The sequence below is a fragment of the Macaca thibetana genome, chromosome 3 (genome assembly GCF_024542745.1).
Source record: "Macaca thibetana thibetana isolate TM-01 chromosome 3, ASM2454274v1, whole genome shotgun sequence".
NCBI classification, from domain to species: Eukaryota; Metazoa; Chordata; class Mammalia; order Primates; family Cercopithecidae; genus Macaca; species Macaca thibetana.
Genome location: NC_065580.1, coordinates 179,652,297 through 179,672,453, shown reverse-complemented (window position 1 = coordinate 179,672,453; position 20,157 = coordinate 179,652,297). Strand labels below are relative to the sequence as shown.

The following is a 20,157-nucleotide window of genomic DNA, read 5'->3' as shown; positions in this document are numbered from 1 at the left end:
ACCAAAGTAACATCTCATTTTGGCTTGAAGTATTTTCATTGACTATAAATGTTGATTTCAGGAAAAACCAGAATGGGCTATTGATGCTACTGTAAGAAGCATGTTGAGGAATATTTTGTTTATACCAGAGTTTCTCAACCTCGGCACTATTAACATTTTGGGCTGGATAATTCTTTGTTGTAGGGGACTGTCCTGTGCATTACAAGATGTTTGGCAGCGGCCCTGGCTTCCACCCACTGGATGTCAGTAGCACCCTGGCCCCCCCACCAGCATGCCCATCACAGTTGTGATGATAAAAAGTATTTCCAAACATTACCAAATATCTCCCCTGGGGTCAAAGGCAAATCACCTCCTTTTGAGAACCACTGATTTATACTGATGTGAAATTTTCTACTCAGGGATTAAAAGGTGAAGAGCACAGGACATAGTGCTAGAAGGCACAGGACATGCTCAAATACCACTTATTACTAGTTGCTTCACTTTGCTTCAGTTTCCTAGTGCTTCAAATGGTACAAAATACCTACTTTACAGGGGATGTTGGAAGATTTCAAAGAGATAGAATTGATACAATAATGAAAGTTGTTGGTATTTACCCCTGATAACTGGGATACTGATAATGGTACACAGACTTTCAAGGAATCGAGATTTACAGTGCAATAGGCTAAGTGAAACCGAGAATAATTAAATGCCTTTAATTTAGACCATATCTTAATCTTATAGCCCTAATGGCCAAATCATATTTCTGGTTAACAAATAGCAAAGCTGATTAAACTGAGACAGCATTGGGTATGAAGTAGTTTATTATTCAATAAAAATAGTGTAAGTCTAAGGCATAATCAAAGATAATTTCAAGATGCAATAATACCAACAGTGAAAAAATCAAGAAGCTAGTCCAAGAAATTAAGCTTGGGTTTTTTTGCTGGTGTTTCCAAAGTATAAATCAAACATACCTTGTTACTTAGATGATTTTTAAATTGTGTTAAATATTTATAGGGGAAAAAGTTGCTACTCTAAGGTAACTATACAAAAAGAAGCTATTAGGTTCTCCTAGATTAGGGGTACTTCTGTGCCCTCCTCAATGTCAGCACAGGTCTTTTGTGGCACAAAACCTTTGCATTCTAATTGTTTCACCTGCTTGATAGACCTCCTTCAGTACTCTGTAGGTGATTTACCTACCTCAGTCCCCACTGCCTACCTCGGTGACTTCCAAATTACTCAGTAAATGCTGAGTGGATATTTAGTAAGAAAACTATGGACACTAGGGACAAATACGTGTTCGTTAAATATGCATCATATGTTCTGCAAGGCCCCTGGCCTGGTCTCTTCAAAAAGGCAGTATTGGTCAGGTTTGGTGGCTCACACCTGTAATCCCAGCACTTTGGGAGGACAAGGCGAGTGGATCACTTGAGGTCAGGAGTTCGAGAGACCAGCCTGGCCAACATGGTGAAACCCTGTCTCTACTAAAAATACCAAAAAAAAAAAAAAAAAAAAAAAGCCAGATGTGGTGGTGCATGCCTGTAATCCTAACTACTTGGGAGGCTGAAGTGGGAGGATGGCTTGAACCTGGGAGGCAGAGGTTGCAGTGAGCCAAGATTGCGCCACTGCACACTCCAGCCTGGGTGACAGGGTGAGACTCCGTCTCAAAAAAAAAAAAAAAAAAAAAAAAAAAAAGGGCAGTATCATGAGAAAAGGATGAGTATGTGCAGTGAGGGGAAAGGCTGCACTTGGCTTAAGGAGTTAACTTGCCCAAATACAGCATGAGGTTACCTGACTCAATAGTAGCGAACACGGAAACAAAACTCATTATCAGAAGCAGTTTATAAATATATTTCTAAAGCCCTTCTTACGAATTCCTGCTGAGTAGGTCTAGGGTGAAATCAGTGACTCTTCTCTCCCAGATTATTTCAATAATTAACCAACTTTGGGAGCCTCTGGCTTAGGAAACCCTTTGCAGATGACTGATTTCCATGCTAAGGCACTAACGTTAAGTTTTTTTCCCCTTGGGCTTCACAAAATTGCAGACTTTTAGTGTGGTTGAAAAAAAAATACCTACTTAAAAATTGTTGTTTAATTTGGTATACTAATAATATTTCTTAGTATCAGAATTTGAGGTGATCTGCTAAAATACCTAAAACAATTTCATAAGAGATTTTAGCTTTCCACAAAACCTGAAGAGTATTATGTCAAAGTCTTTTTAAATGGCTAGTCTTCTGAAATACCTAGGCATTTACAAGTAATTTTTATGTGTGATTGTATTAGCCGTAAAAAAATGCTACAAACTGCTTGAAGAACAGAAATGTGTTATAGTTCTGGAGCTGGAAGTCCAAGATCAAGGTGTTGGCAAGATTGGTTCCTTCTGAGGGCTGTGAGGGAGGGATCTGCTCCAGACCCTGTCTTTGGCTTGTAGGTGACCATTTTGTCCATCTCTCTTCCCTCTATGCATGTCTGTCACCGTGTGTGCATTTCCATTTTTTAAGGACACCAGTCACCGAATTAGGACCTACCCATATAACCACATCTCAACTAATTGCATGTGTAGCAAATCTGTTTCCAAACAAGGTCACATTCTGAGATTCTAGAGAATCTGAGACTTCAACATAGGAATTTAGAGGATGGGGACACTTCACCCCGTAACAGTAATGATGACTGCACATTTTGAGAGGGACTAATAAGATAGTGTGCATTGGTATAAAACATGTACCCAGAGGGTTCTCTGTTTAACTTTCAATGGCATAATAACAGTATCAACACCTAAATAACTATGCCAACATAGGTATTTCATGATCCTCAACTGCCTCCGCCTGCCCCAGAAATATACTATTTTTATTTCAAATATGGGTGACTTTGTTAACTTCACATCTGCCTGTCAAGTGAAAAAGTAGTTGATGAAACAGTTATGAGGCTGGGCACGGTGACTCACACCTGTAATCTCTGCCCTTTGGGAGGCCGAAGGGGGTGGATCACTTGAGCCAGCAGTTCGAGACCAGCCTGACCAACATGGTGAAACCTCATCTCTACTAAAAATACAAAAATTAGCTGAGTGGTGGCGCATGCCTGTAATCCCAGTTACTCAGGAGGCTGAGGCAAGAGAATTGCTTGAACCCAGGAGGCAGAGGCTGCAGTGAGCCGAGATCGTGCCTTTGCACTCCAGCTTGGGCAACAGAGCAGACCCTGTTTAAAAAAAAAAAAAGGAAATGATTATGAATTTGTCTTTTTAAGTGAATCTTGCTGACAAGATAAAACTACTTTTTGAGGGAAGTAAAGCTTAAAGGAACTTCTACATTTCACACTTGATCTTAGCCAAAAGGCCAAGAAGTGATAAGAACTTCTACATTTTAAGTTATTCACAAGATAACTATGAACCTGAAATAGTTTGTAAAGTATTTCAGAAAGGTAATGCACAAAGTATAGAGTGAAATCTAACTCACCCTCTCACCTCCCAGTTTCTGTCCCCACTTCCCCTTCAAAAGGCATTAACTGATTGCTGCTTCAATGTTGGTAATTTTTGAATAGGTCATCTATTTCACAGAATAAAATTCAAAAGGTCTGAGTATATAGTGAAAAATATGGTCAGTTTTTTATTTACCCTTCTAGGAATGTTCTGTACATATTCAAGTACTAATATGGTCAGTTTTTTATTTACCCTTCTAGGAATGTTCTGTACATATTCAAGTACTCGTGTATGTGTGTTTGTGAGTTTATCCTGAATATTTATTTTAAAAAGTTAACAAAGAATGGATTGGTCATGATGGATGAGTGGATATTAGGTTTTTGGTTGGAGCAACTGTGTGGGAAATTATGATATGAAACTAGGAAAGATAGAAAGATTAGCAAATTTGAAAGTAGAATCCAGGCCGGGCGCGGTGGCTCAAGCCTGTAATCCCAGCACTTTGGGAGGCCGAGACGGGCAGATCACGAGGTCAGGAGATCGAGACCATCCTGGCTAACACAGTGAAACCCCGTCTCTACTAAAAAATACAAAAAAAAAAAAAAAAAAACTAGCCGGGCGAGGTGGCGGGCGCCTGTAGTCCCAGCTACTAGGGAGGCCGAGGCAGGAGAATGGCGTAAACCCGGGAGGCGGAGCTTGCAGTGAGCTGAGATCCGGCCACTGTACTCCAGCCTGGGCGACAGAGCGAGACTCCGTCTCAAAAAAAAAAAAAAAAAAGAAAGTAGAATCCTGTTTTAGCTATGCAACATATAAAATATCTATTACAATCTAGGCATGATGATAGGAGGCAGGTGAATTACCAGCTTGGACCTAAGTAGAAAATTCAGAAATGGAGAGAAAATTTGGCAGTTTTAAGCCTTAAGGCAGATTTTTGACAGGAATAGATGAAGTCATCATGGTAGAGAATGCAGAGAGAAGTAAAGGCAGTGGTCGGAGCCCTAATTCTTTGAATGTTCTGAAGTGAAGCTAAGGAAATCAGTTTTGAACATGTTGAGTTTGAGAAGTTTATTAGATATACAAATGGAGATGATGAATAGATATCTAGATGTATCTGGAGTAGGAGAGAGGACTGGAGATAGAAAAATGTTGATTAACAAGAACGTGTGTGATATACACAAGTACCCAAACTATGGCACTTCACTCAAACAGGAAGTAGGAAATGGAAAAATGTGGAATATATATATTATACATACACACACACACACATACATACAGACATAAGGGTTGATATTTAGGGGTGCAATGCTGTCAGCCAGTGAGAAAGATAATATTCCTGGCAACCTTGAATAAAGTGTCTCATTCTATCTGCTGCTGTTCCTGTTGGGAAGGCTTTTCTGTTTTCTGTTTTGTTTTTGTTTTTGTTTTTGTTTTTGAGGCAGGGTCTTGCTCTGTTGCCCAGGTTGGAGTGCAGTGGTACAATTATAGCTCAGTGCAGCCTCGATCTTCCTTGCTCAGCAATATTCCTGCCTCAGCCTCCCAAGTAGCTGGGATAGCAGGCATGACAACATGCCTGGCTAATTTTTTTGATTTTTAGTAGTGAGAGGTCTTGCTGTGTTGCCCAGGCTGGTTTTGAACTCCTGAACTCAAGTGATATCCCTGCCTCATCCTCCTAAGTCCTGGGATTACAGGTGTGAGCCACCATGCCTGTCCTCAAATGTAAAATTTCTAAAGTTAAAAAGAAAAAAATGATTTTATGCTGGGCGCAGTGGCTCATGCCTGTAATCCCAGCACTTTGGGAGGCCAAGGCTGGTGGATCACCTGAGGCCAGGAGTTCAAGACCAGACTGACCAACATGGTGAAACCCTGTCTCTACTAAAAATACAAAAATTAGCCAGGCGTGGTGGTGGATGCCTATAGTCCCAGCTACCTGGGAGGCCAAGGCAGGAGAGTTGCTTGAACCCGGGAGGCAGAGGTTGCAGTGAGTTGAGATCGTGCCACTGCACTGTAGCTTGGGCAACAGAGCAAGACTCCATCTCAAAAAAAAAAAAGTTTTTAAGGGCTTTGGAAAGGAGGAAAAAGAAATATGCCCAACAGGGTTCCATTGACTGAACAAATTTAATTTGGTATAAATGCAGTAAGTGCTTACCAGGCTGTTGGCAAGGAGATGGAGAATCCTCCAAAAATACTTTGGACAGGATAACGCCATAAAAGGAGCTTGGGAGATAGCCAGCTTTGTTTCCATCTCTGGCTTCACTGCTTACTAGCTGGATGACCTTAGACAAACCACTTAACCTCTCTCTACTCCTTTACCTCACAAATAAAATAGGATAATAGTATCTACCTTGTAGTATTTATCCCAATTTTTATGGGATTGCTGTTTACATATGTCAAGTATACAGGCTGGCACCTGGTCAGTGCTCAGTTAAGTGTTAGCTTTTAGCATCATTATTATTCTTGAATTATACTAGTAATATTTGCCTCATTACCTCATATAAGGTAACTATATCCCACCCTTCCTGGGGTAGGTTTATGTCTGTTACCGTGGTGTAATTGATAACAGCAATAAATCATTTGCTCTCAAAAGTGTGTTGGATTGGGCAGTAAGATGTATGGTTACCCTGCCTTTGGGATTTTTACAGTAACTCGGAAGTAGTAGTCCCTTGGTGTTACGTACTAACCGTGAGAAAAATAAATGTCTCTACTCACACCTTCTCTGTCACTGTTCAATCAAAAGCAGAACCAGCAGGTCCAAAGATAGCGAGTTATCTCTGTTCACAATTACAGGCCAAGCGCTTTGTTCCACTCTTTCGCCCCTTCTCACTTCTGCACTTGACTAGTCTTTATTTATTTAAAGACTATTTATTAAATAGTCTTTAAATTTATTTTTTTTAAAAGCACCATATTTATAGTTAAATATGTTACATTTCCATGCTCTTTAGACTATCTGCAAAACTCTAGGATATACACCAGTACTGCCATAATGTGTGACATCATTTACTGTGTTATATCAAAATACCTGCCAGTAATGAGAACTATTGAAATAATTTCTCTATAAGCCAGCACGTGTCTAATTCATTGATTATCCAAATTCAAATTTGATTTTCATCTGACTTGATTGTGAAATATTTAAAACATTGTTTTCCAGCCTGGCGCAGTAGCTCACACCTGTAATCCCAGCATTTTGGGAGGCCAAGGAGGGTGGATTGCTTGAGCCTAGGCGTTCAAAACCAGCCTAGGCAACATTAGCGAAACCCCATGTCTACAGAAAATACGAAAATTAGCTGGATGTGGTGGCACATGCCTGTAGTCCCAGCTATTCGCCAGGCTGAGGTGAGAGGATCACTTGAGCTCAGGAGGTCAAGGTTGCAGTGAGCTGTGAGTGCGCCTCTGCGCTCCAGCCTGGGCTACAGAGTGAGACCCTATCTCAAAAAAAAAAAAAAAGAAAAAATTTTTTTTTCCTTGTTAAGATAACACTGTGACCAAATAGTAAATGAATTTTAAAGTGATTTACCTGACATCATCACCAAAACCTGTCTGTCCTATTTCACCTTCTGGCATATTTAAATATATGTATTTTATTTTTAAAGTGCATGTTCTCTAATTTTTTTCTACTTAACCTTATTGTATCATAAACATCTTATCTGCTGTTGGAAGCATTTCCTATATATCCATTTCAATGAAGCATGATGTTTGATTAAGTTGATGTTCCATAACTCATCATTTTCTTACTGTTGGACCTAGAGATTGCTTTTAATTTTATGTCATATGGAAATATTGCATTCCTAGAGTCTTTTCCATTCTTTTGAGCATTCGGAGCACAGGTATTAAGACAATGGGTTGTTGGGAAAAATGAAATGAAATTTAAGTGAAATCACGTTTTTTCACATGTCAGACCATTCTGCAAGCTTTTTTTTTTTTTTTTTTTTAAATTGATGCATTGATCTCTAGAACACAATTTAAGAAACCTTGGTAAAGAAAAAAAGTGAACCTCTGGCCCTTTTTTTTTTTTTTTTTTTTATTGTGGTAAAAACATTTAACATAAGAACTTACTCATCTTGCATAATTGAAACTTTTTACCTGTTGAGTAGCAATTCCCCATCTCTCCCTCCCCGTTTCTCCTGGCACATCCTACCCTCTGCTTCTATTTTGTGTGACTATTTTATATACCTCATAAAATTGGTTTTATGCAATATTTGTCCTCCTGAGACTGCTTTATTTTACTTAGCAAAATGTCCTCCACGTGCATTCATGTTGGATATAGCAGGACTTTTCTTGTTTTTTTTTAAGGCTAATATTCATTGTATTTAGATATCGTTTTCTTAATCTCTTCATCCATCTATCAACATTTAGGTTCTTTGCACATCTTAACTATTGTGAATAATGCTGCAGTGAACATAGGAGTGCAAACATCTCTTCAATAACTTGATTTCAGTTCTTCTGAAAATACCAAAAGATTGGTAGGATTGCTGGATCATAGGGTAGTTCTCTTTTTAATTTTTTGAGGAACCTCCATGCTGTTTTCTATCATGGCTGTAGCAATTTACATTACCACCAGCCGTGTACAAGAGTTCCAATTTCTCCACATTTCAACCAACACTTACCTTTGGGTTTGCTTTTGTTTGTCTGTTTGTTTCATATCTAAACTAACAGGTGTGAGGTGAAAAGTTCTGGCCTTTCCAAGAGAAAGGCATATAGTGAAATCACCAGGTAAGAGTGTGTAGAGTGAGAAGAAGCCCAAGTCGGTGCCCTGGGGCAGGCAGGAACTAAGGAAAACCTACTATGAAAATGGAATCATACATGATGATGGACCAGTTCTGCTAGGATGGCTGGGTCAACCCAGTACAGTGGATTAAAGCAAGAATGAAATCTAAGGAAGCAGGGCTGGGCTCAGTGGCTCACACCTGTCATCCTAGCACTTTGCAAGGCCAAGGCAGGCAGAGCCCAGGAGTTCAAGACCAGTCTGGCCAACATGGCGAAACCCCGTCTCTACAAAAAATACAAAAATTAGCCAGGCATCGTGGTGCGCACCTGTTGTCCCAGCTACTCAGGATACTGAGGTGGGAGGGTTGCTTGAGCCCCAAGGGTTGAGGCTGCAGTGAGCCATGATGGTGCCACTGCACTCCAGCCTGGGTGACAGAGCAAAAGACCTTGTCTTCAAAAAAAGTTAAGAAATCTAAGGAAGCAGTACATTTTGGATGTACCTGTCTCAAATGAAATCCTATGTAAGGTTCATATCATATCAGATGAAATGGTTATTGTTTATCTTCTCTTTGCCTCCCCACATCCCCCCTTCACCAAATCCCCCACTAGTTCCTGAGACATCTGATTCATAAGACCCAATGTAAAAACTAGTAGACTATTCTTTCAAGGTCCTTGGTGGTGAAGGGAAGGAAAAAGCAGGAGGGCACAGTAGCTAGAGCAGGGCAAAGGTTAGTTTAAGATAGGAGAGATGCAAGCATAATTAATGTAGGCTGTGGAAAGAGAGCCTGGAAAGAAGAAGGGGCTAAGATGAAATGAAGAACTTCAGTGGAGGGATTAACTTAAAGAGGGAAGGAAAACATTTTCTTCAGAGATGGATGCCAGACAGTGAGAGAGTTGGATGCAGATTTAATACATTTGTGACTGTTTTGATAGGATGTTATTAGATGGTCTCACTTTTCACTTTTCTTTTTTTTTCTTTTTTTGAGACAGAGTCTCACTGTGTCACCCAGGCTGGAGTGCAGTGGTGCAATCTCGGCTCACTGTAACCTCCGCCTCCCAAGTTCAAGCGATTCTTCTGCCTAAGCCTCCCAAGTAGCTGGGACTACAGGCACCCGCCACCACACCCGGCTAATTTTTTGTATTTTTAGTAGAGACGTGGTTTCACTGTGTTAGCCAGGATGGTCTCGATCTCCCGACCTCGTGATCCACCCATCTTGGCCTCCCAAAGTGTTGGGATTACAGGCGTGAGCCACTGCGCCCGGCCAGTCTCACTTTTCTTTATGACATATAGGTGAGGCCATTCCCTGGGCAGGTTGGCAGTGGTGGGGTAGGGTAAGACGACAGAAAAGAGATGAAATTTAGGAAATTTGGGATGGATAATGGAAGAGAGAAGAGGCTTAGAATACAGAAATCAGTCCTTGATTGGTGACGGTGCTGGTGAGGTTCGAATCACAAACTTGTTACGCTGGCCATTTAGGGCCTGGAAGTATTAGCTGGTGGAGTAAGTGCTCAGTTAAAGTGTGTTTGTATGAAGGCATGATTTGTTCCCTTCCTGTTGCATTCTATAAAAAGACACAACCTTTCCTATTCATTTACTGCCGCATATAGAGGATTTGGATACATCTAGCCTCAGGAAGACATGAAGAGGTGATGGACCATTTTATTTATTTATTTATTTTTTTAATAGAGATGGAATCTTGCTATGTTACCTAGGCTGGTCTCAAACTCCTGGCCTCAAGCAATCTTCAGCCTTTGCCTCCCAAAGGCATGAGCCACCAGACCTGGCCCTGGACCACGTTAGAAAGAAATACGGATGCACCCGATTATGAAAGCAGCCATTTATTAAGTTTATTAATTTATTAAACAGCATCTGCAGTTAAGTATGTTCTCCTAGACAAGAGTTGATGAAAACGCTCACTTCTAGGTTAACTTTCCTAAAACACTTATGTTCACTGTCTTGCTCGAAAGTTTTCCTCGACAACTTGAATTTAAAGATTAAAGTCCGGCCAGGAGTGTTGGCTCACACCTGTAATCCCAGCACTTTGGGAGGCCAAGGCAGGCAGACCACTTAAGCCCAGGAGTTTGAGACCAGCCTGGCCAACAAGGCGACACCTGTCTCTAGTAAAAATACAAAAATTAGCTAGGCGTGGTGGCGGGTGCCAGATACTTGGGAGGCTGAGGTAGGAGGATCATCTGAGCCTGAGGAGGTCAAGGTGGCAGTGAGTTGTACTCGCACCACTGAACTCTGGCCTGGGTGACAGAGTGAGACCTTGTCTCAAAACCAAAAATACATAAATAAAGATTAAAGTCTAAACCACAGGTTTAGTAGCTTTAGACTTTTACATCTGACCCTCCACTATTATATTTACTCTATCCTTATACTGGCATGTACACGTATTTTGTTTTAAATAAAGTTTAAACATTTAAATATTTAAATAAAGTTTAAAACATTGTATACAATGTTTGTTTTTCGAGACAGAGTCTTGCTCTCTCACGCCGGCTGGAGTGCAGAGGTGTGATCATGGCTCACCGCAGCCTCAACCTCCAGGGCTCAAGCAATCCTCCCACCTCATCCTCCCACGTAACTGTAACTATGGGCAGGCACCAGTACAGCTGGCCAATTCTTTTGTAGTGAGGAGGTCTCACTATGTTATCCAGGCTGGTCTCAAACTCTTGGGCTCAAGTGATCCTCCTGCCTTAGCCTCCCAAAGAGCTGGGATTACAGGCATGAACCACCTTGCTAGGCCACAAACTTGTTTTTAATTTAACAGTTGCTCTCAGGTCATTCTATATTTCCCTTTGTATCTACTATCTTCGGTACAAAGCAAGCTTTTTTCCTCCCAAAACTGTATAATATTACATCAAAGTGATACACTATAATGTATGTAATCAGTTGCCAATTGATGGTCATTTAAATTAATCCCATCCTTTTGGTATAATGAGTGAAATTACAATCAGTATATATGTATATATATTATTTTGTGTATGTATAAAGATATCTTGAAAATAAATTTCTAAAAGAGGAGCAACTGAGTAAAGAGTATTTTGATAGCTAGTATTAAAACAGCACCCTAAGTGTTGTGGCAGCTTATGCTTTCTTTTTTTTTTTTTTTTTTTTTGAGGCGGAGTCTTCACTCTGTCGCCCAGGCTGGAGTGCAGTGGCACCATCTCGGCTCACTGCAAGCTCCGCCTCCCGGGTTCCCGCCATTCTCCTGCCTCAGCCTCCGGAGTAGCTGGGACTACAGGCGCCCGCCACCACGCCCGGCTAATTTTTTGTATTTTAGTAGAGACGGGGTTTCACCGTGTTAGCCAGGATGGTCTCCATCTACTGACCTCGTGATCCGCCCCCCTCGGCCTCCCAAAGTGCAGGGATTACAGGCGTGAGCCACCGCGCCCGGCCGCAGCTTATGCTTTCAATACATGAGAGTGTTTATCCCCTGAAAATCTTCACCATACTCTTATCCAACTTGTTGATCTCTCCTGACCTCAGGAGAAAAATATCACATAGTTTAAAAGTCTACCCCTCTTTCAATTTGCTCAATTGAGCATCTTTTTCTTTGTTTAAAAACCATTTGTAGGACCAGACACAGTGGCTCACACTGGTAATCTCAGCACTTCGGGAGGCTGAGGTGGGAGGATCACTTGAGGCCAGGAGTTCAAGACAAGCCAGGGCAACATAGTTGAGACCAACATCTCTACAAAACATAAAAAATTAGCTGGATGTGGTGGCATGTGCCTGTAGTCCCAGCTACTCAGGAGGCTGAGGTGGGAGGATCACTTGAGCCCAGAAGATTGAGGCTGCAGTGAGCTCTGACACCACTGCACTCCAGCCTGGGTGACAAGGCTAGCTAGACTCTGTCTCAAAAATAAGTAAATAAATGAACAAATATATATATATATATATATATTTGAGAATTCCATTGATATCCTTTGCCATTTTTCCTTTGGTACTAGTATTCTGCTAATTTGGAGGAGTTTTTTTTTTTTTTTTTTTTTTTTTTGGACGGCACTTCACTCTTTGTTGCCCAGGCTGGAATGCAGTGGCACAATCTTGGCTCACTGCAACCTCTGCCCTGCCGGGTTCAAGCGATTCTCCTGTCTCAGCCTCCCAAGTGGCTGAGATTACAGGCCCCTGCCACCATTTCCTAAGGCCACATAGCTAGGAATGGAATCTAGGTCTCCTGATTCCTGGTCTAGCCGAACACGCCCAGCCAATTTTTGTATTTTTAGTAGAGACAAGGGTTCACCATGTAGGCCAGGCTGGTCTCGAACTCCTGACCTCAGGTGATCCACCCGTCTCGGCCTCCCGAAATGCTGGGATTACAGGCATGAGCCACCACACCCCGCTGGAGGAGCTTTTACATATTAATAAAATAGTTCTTTGTGATTTGACCCACAGCTTTTCCCCTCAAGTTATCTTTGACTGTTTATATTTGCCCTTTTATGACTATGTAATCTTAATCCTTTCTAAGTCCCACAGGGAAGCCATTTCCAAACCATTCTGGTTCAACCTGACTTATTTCTCCCTCCTTGAAATTGTACCCTCATTGGGAGCGCAGGGTTACCTGTCTTCATGTGTTTATCTCCTATCTCTAAGCAGATGTCAGACTTCTGAAAGGCAGAAACATCTTTACATCTAACTGTTCAACACATAAACTCTCAGTAATCTTTGTTGATGACAATAATTGTAGCAGCTCTGGCTATGTTCGTATCAAGCCATTGCCACATGTATCCTCATAACAGTGTGTCTCCTTGATTTGTCTTTGGTTTCTTCATGTTGCCGGAATTTTTGCCAAGAGCAGTTTCATGGATTCAGCACAAACTAATGAAGAAAATGAGTTATCTTGCATTTGCAAAGATGTGTCTAGGTTATATCTTACGTCAGCTGTCACACACTATCCCAAGTTCAGTGTTGGCTGCTGGCACTGTGCTCTTTTAATGTTGCTAAGTAAGACATTTTTCTTCTCACACAGTCCCAGAACTGTCAACAATGAGAGAATTTTGGGGGAACAGGAGAATGACCTTGCTATTCTGGGAGAAGAGAACATGATAGAAAAAATATCAGTGACTGCAATTTACAACCTGTTGGAAAATCACAGTCCTCTATTGTTCACCAGTCTTTTAATCTGACAAGGAGGGGACATTTTATGTGTTCACAGAAACAAGAGAACACAAAGTAAAATTAAACAATTACATGACAGGAAACGTATCTCTGCCTTGTCAACTAAAAGATACTATCTGCTATGTTTGGGACGCAGTAAAGATGCGCTGTGTAAGGCCGGGCGTGGTGGCTCAAGCCTGTAATCCCAGCACTTTGGGAGGCCGAGACGGGCGGATCACAAGGTCAGGAGATCGAGACCAGCCTGGCTAACACGGTGAAACCCCGTCTCTACCAAAAAAATACAAAAAACTAGCTGGGCGAGGTGGCGGGCACCTGTAGTCCCAGCTACTTGGGAGGCTGAGGCAGGAGAATGGCGGGAACCCGGGAGGTGGAGCTTGCAGTGAGCTGAGATCCGACCACTGCACTCCAGCCTGGGCGACAGAGCGAGACTCCGTCTCAAAAAAAAAAAAAAAAAAAAAAAAAAAAGATGCGCTGTGTAGTAGACCAGGAGAGCTTTATGAGCGTATGTATATGTAGATTCAATTTAAACTTCTTGTAATGTTACGGGCAAAAGATTTGTGGTACTGTTAAGTGAAGAAATTTACATAGCAGTTAAAGTTCTGCAAAAAAAGAGAAGTATCCGTAGGCTACTTTACATGTTAAAATAAAAACTTTTAAATGTCTATGGTAGTCATAGGAAAGATACACCAAATTTTAAGAGATTAACTTGGGGTAGTTGTTTTTCAAATTTTCTCCAACATACATGTATAACTTTTGTACATCATCCGTTTTAGTACCAGAGCAATACTTGAAATACACTACCATCTCATCCAAAATAGCCATCAGATGATTTGGCCATGATGACACACACACTCAAAAATCCACTCTGCTCCCCCTGGTATCAGTGAACAGACATATTTTAATGATTACATACCCAAGTGTTAAAACTAAGAAATACATGTATAATCCTCTCTTTGAGTTCGCTCAAAGGCTGAGGAAGAAGAGAGAAATATCTTAAAGAGATTTTTAAAATTCAGCACTATCCTAATGATCACATGGGATTCCTTTTTGGACCCTTTCTTTGAGGACAGTTTACCAGAAAGACCTCATGATTTGGTCCCATCTCCCTTAAAATTATCTTATGGATCTACAGGGCTGCTCGCGGGTGTAGTACCTCACGCAGAATGGATCTTACCCTCCTTCCTTCCTTTGTTGCTGTGTTAGAAAGGGATCCATTATAGCCATAAGTTAGTGCTTTTGAGGCTTGCTTACGTAGGATATGCTTATTCCTGGGTTTGTTTTTTTGTTTGTTTGTTTGTTTTTGTGAGTGTATGCAATCAACTCAGGTGGGAAAGATTTGTGCTTACTCATGATTAAAGATAAATGGAAGGATTCTGTTAGAAGAAGTAAATGTAATGGTTAAGAGTTTGGACTCTGGAGTTAGAGGTTATCCTGGCTCAGCCACTGAACAAATGAGGAACAAACTGTATAGACCTCAAGAACATACATGAGGTAGTCCATGTAAAGCACCTAGCCCAGCATTTGGCTGGTATGAAGCCATCAATAAGTGATGATTTTTAATTAATGATGTAGCTTTGGCTTTTTATTTTATTTATTTTGGTCTGTAACAGTGATGTGAAGATCATCTTCCAAGGAAATAGAGTATTGTAGCCCAGGGTGGTTAATGTACACATCATTGTGTCATCCTGCATTCACAACTTTGGTTATTCTGTCTTGCAAACTTTCAAATGGTTCCTAATGTATTTATACATCTTACTATTATTAAGGTCTTGCGAATCCGGAAGTTTTTAAAAGTCCTGCCCCTAGGCTGGGCATGATGGCTCACACCTGTAATCCCAGCACTTTGGGAGGCCAAGGCGGGTGGGTCACCAGGTCAGGAGTTTAAGACCAGCCTGGCCAACATAGTGAAACCCCATGTCTACTAAAAATACAAAAAATTAGCTGGGCGTGATGGCGGGCGCCTGTAGTCCCAGCTACTCTGGAGGCTGAGTCAGGAGAATCGCTTAAACCCAGGAGGCGGAGGTTGCAGTGAGCCGAGATTGCACCACTGCACTCCAGCCTGGGAGACACAGAGAGACTCCATCTCAAAAAACAAACAAACAAACAAACACAAACTCAAATAGCAAAACTGACTTTATATTTTCATGTTACAGTCACCTTAGACAAAGTTCAAAAATTTTAAGTACATTTTCATTTTCAATCAGTATATTTCATCACTTCTTTAGAAGTGGTTGATGGATGATCTATAAGATGCAAAAACAATGTTTGTTTTTTCCATAGAGTTTAGTAAAACAAAATCACACTGTTTTTCCATTTAATTGTATGGCTTTACTTACTAAATTGACTCTGACAAATGTATTGTCTGTATTTTTTATGTGTGAATTCATAAAGTTGGCAGTTCTGAGATTAACTTGTCTGTTTATTTCTGAACTTTAAATGGATACTCCTGACCAACATCTGACATTGGTATGCATTGAGATATGTGATTGAAAAGATATTTCTGAAAGAGATTTGTAGCTTAAAATCTAGTAACAAAGAGTTGTTAAATCAATTACGGCACATACCTATGAGTACCGTGAAACTATAAAAAATCATGTTTTAGGGGAAAAAATGGTGTAAGAAGACATTTCATGTTTTCGAATTGTGTGACCATAAAATGAATATATTTCATATCATAATACAACAGGAGTATATAAAGTAAAAGCTCCCCCATCCATTAAAATATTAATAGTGGTTATCGAGTCTGATGATCTGCCTTCGTGCTTCTGGGTGTTTAATTATTATTATTTTTTAGACGGAGTCTCGCTCTGTCACCAAGCTGGAGTGCAGTGGCGCGATCTCGGCTCACTGCAACTTCCGCCTCCCAGGTTCAAGCGATTCTCCTGACTCAGCCTCCAGAGTAGCTGGGACTACAGGCGCGTGCCAATACGCCCAGCTAATTTTTTTGTGTTTTTAATACAGACGGGGTTTCACCGTGTTGGCCAGGATAGTCTCAATCTTTTGAGCTCGTGATCCACCCACCTTGGCCTCCCAAAGTGCTGGGATTACAGGCGTGAGCCACCGCGCCCGGCTTTAATTGAACAATTTCTTAAATGAACAATACTACTTTTATTAACAGAAAAATAATTAAAGAAATGTTTGTTTTGTATAATAACTATGACATAATTCATTAATATTCTCCATTACCAGTGACAATTTCTACATGTAGACCCACAGGAAAAGAAGTGATTTAAGCTATAACCACTAACACTTTTCATGTAGAAGCTAGATTATTATTTGCAAATAGAATCTTTAGCTTTGAAGTTGGAAAAGGAAATCTGATGCCCTCTTGTGGCCAATAATTTTTATAGGCAATTTATTCCTTTCCATCTGGTCTAAATATGGTCTCAATATATAGTTCCCTCGTCATTAGTGTGCCATTATCACATCTTTTAATGTCTTTAGCCATTTGTATTTCTTTATTGATTTGACCCCACTAAATGATTTACTTTAATTATATACAGACCCTTTTTGTATATAGTGACATTTTCTTGTACACGTTTTATGAAAATTTAAAACTTTTTCCCCATTCCAAATGGCCTGTCTTCCAATTGTGGGAACATTTCCCAAAGCTAAAGTTTGTATATCTGTATATATCCTTCCATATTTTCTCAGTTCTTTTATTTATTTTTATTTTTGGTAGAGATGGGGTCTCGCTTTGTTGCCTAAGTTGGTCTCAAACTTCGGGCCTCAAGCAATTCTCCTACCTCGGCCTCTCAAAGTGCTCAGATTACAGGTGTGAGTCAGCCTCCTCTCAGTACTTCTATAGTTTCATAACTTACATGATTTCTTTAATATATTTAGAATCTATTTTTATGGTTTGAAGTAGGGATTTAATTTTTAAAAGTGGATAGCCAAATATCTATTAATTTTTGATTAGTGAATTCTTCATCTTTAATTTGAAAAGCCCCATTCACCAAACTTCTGCATATGAATGTTTCTGGTTCTGGATCTGTCATTCTGTTTCACTGGTTGAATTAGTTTATTCCTATGTTATACTTCAGAGTATATATTAATAACGTAAAAGGAAAAATACTCTGTGCTCATTGTTTTATTTAAAACAACTCTTGGTAATTCTTGACATTTATTCTTCCATGTAAACTTAAAATCAGGCTTTCTAGTTACATAAAATTTTGCTGGGATTTTAAAATTATGATTTATATTGACTTTATATATTAATTTGTAGAAAAGTAAAGCTTTTATAAGATCAAGTCCATTTAAAAATCATATATTCTTCTATTTATTTTTGTCTTTCACCAAATTTTAATAATTTTCTTCTCTATAGGACTCACTCCTTTTTGTTGTTGTTAAAGTTTATTTCCAGGTATTTAATAAATTTTCTTTCTTTTTTCTTTTTTGCACCCTTCTCCTCCCTAATACTTTTTCTTAATAATGGAGTTTTCTCCCACAAAGTACTATATTTAACATTTTTTCATGAATATTATCACATTACATATAATGGGAACACTGGAGCAAACTATGTACTATCACTACCCCATTATAAGTATTTACTATTTCAGAATATTTCCTTGTAGACACAGTATGCTTACAAACATAAAACTGTAGCCACACTGCAATTGTTTAATTCAGAAATATAACAGATTGTTCACGAAACATACAATTTGATTATCACTGATGTCAGCATTTGCATCTGCTAAAAGTAAATCCAATGAAGTTGTCTTAAACTCCCTTGAGAAAGTGTTTGTCTTTTTACCCTCCAGTTACAAAGTAATAATGCTTAATATAAAAATTTAAAGATCAAAATGTTCAAAGTACAAAAATAATATTCTCTGTATTTGTCCCTTTCCCCGCCTCTGAGAACACTAACTACCACTAACAATTTGTTTTTTGCCCCCAGACAATACTAGCACCATTCTAGGCATACCATTTTTTTTCATTCTACTCTTTTTTATGGCTACATGGTGTTTTCCACAGCATTTCCTTGAACAGATGTTCAGATTTTATTAAACTGTTCATCTATTGGTGGCTACTTGGGCTTTTGTTATTTTTGCCACCCAAAACAATTTTGCAGTGAACACTATTACGTAGGTAATGGTCCCCTTGTTTGAGTACTTCTGTAGATAAATTTCTAGAAGTACAATTGCTTGATCAAAGGATGTATACTTCAAGGTGTAACTGCCCTCCTCTTTAAACCTCTACTAACACTGTAAGGGACTGCTCCCCCACACCCTCACCAATATTGGGCGTTACTAATTTTGATTGCCGAAATAAATGTCTTAATTTGTATTTAATTAGTTTTCATATATTTATTGCTCATAACATTAATATTATACACAGAAATGATCCATTAAACCTCTAGTCTAGATAGAAATGTTTCACCCATATTCCCTATAGATTTATATTTTATAAATTTTGTATATTTATATGTATATACCTAAATAAAAGTTTTTTAGCCATGGCATTGCTGTCTAATGCATAATTAGTATTTTTAAGTCCTATGAAATTTAAGCACAAAGACTCCCATATTATGTTTCTTAACTTTTATACAAGTCATATTTGTAGTTAGGTATTTCTTTTTTGATAGGAGAAACCAATTCAGTACCTTTATTTGTGCTGATTGTTTTACAGAGTAAACATCAAACTGCCCTAATTGCAGTGATGTATCTGCTACAAGTCTTAATGGTCAATTTGTTTTTGATAAGGATTAAACATGCTTCCACTTTTGTCCTTACGTTATCCTTAAAAGTATGTGAAAGAACAAAGGAACATAGAAGATGGCATAATGCTATTAAATTTGGAAGTGGGCGATGGTTTCTGCAGTGAATAAAGTGTACATATTTTAAAGAGGAATTGCATGAGCCTTCCCTGTGCTCATGAGTGCTTGTATGACAGCTTCGCAGTATGATGAGTCAATGCCATAAAGTGCCATATGCAATGCAGGGATATTGTTGTGTTTTCGTAGGAGCTTCACAATGTTATTGCTTCACCCACTGGAATACAGATTCCAGAGTATATGAAGAAATTTGGCACAAAGTTTACTAACGTTGTACACTCTGTTAAACTGCCAAATAATTAATAAGAAAAAAAGTTAAAGACTGTGACAGACTTGGGAATTACTACTCATTATGTGTATCTTTCCATTTAACAAGTCATTGGTACAGTTTGCTTTGTCATCTCAGTCTTCAGTTTACTGGGTTGTACTGTTTATTGCAATTTAATTTCTATTTCCAGCAACAAAAATTACTGTCAGATGATCAGCCAGCTCCCTCTTCAGATATATCTGAGTAGTTTGTAACAAGAAACTTGGCCAAAGATTTATTAGTGGTTAATCAATAGATACTTCAATGTCTTATATTCGCTTTCATTTACCTTTGCATTGGTTCCCTTTTAAAAAATATCTTGGTCTGATAATGAACCTTCTTACAAGTTTCAAGATTTGGTAGATTTTATAGGTAACAAAATGAATATGGTGGCAAGGCACCATGGCATGGGCCTTTAAAAAAGCCCAGCTGGGTTTTAAGTCAGAGCTTCATTACTTAGTTTTCTGTGATCTTGGGCATTTTTAACTTCTCTGGAATCCTTATCTAAACTGGGATGATAATGGTACCTACCCCCTGAGGCTGTGATGATTAAATAAGTTGTTGCCATGTAGTAAGAAAAATTTTAAAAAATTATTTACTATTATCTGTAAAATGGACAGAATGGCTACTTACACAGTAAACTGCACATGGTGTTTGTATTTTTCCCTCTTCCTAATCATAAAATAAGAAATTAACACATACCTCTATTAGCTGAGAAGTCAACATAAATGTCTTAGCTTGGAACCATAGAAGTTTACTATAAAGTTAAATACTTTGAGATAAATATTATACTAATAAACCAGAAATAAGCACTTCTTTTAGTATTAATGTGATAGAACTTACCAAAAAAATTCTTTTCAAATATC

General features: G+C 39.2%; 1 protein-coding gene across 2 annotated transcripts in view; it reads left to right on the top strand.

Annotated features, from left to right (window-relative positions):
* The window catches only part of CXADR (CXADR Ig-like cell adhesion molecule), a 105,289-nt gene that overhangs the window by 56,545 nt on the left and 28,587 nt on the right, over nt 1-20,157 (top strand). The window lies entirely within an intron of this gene.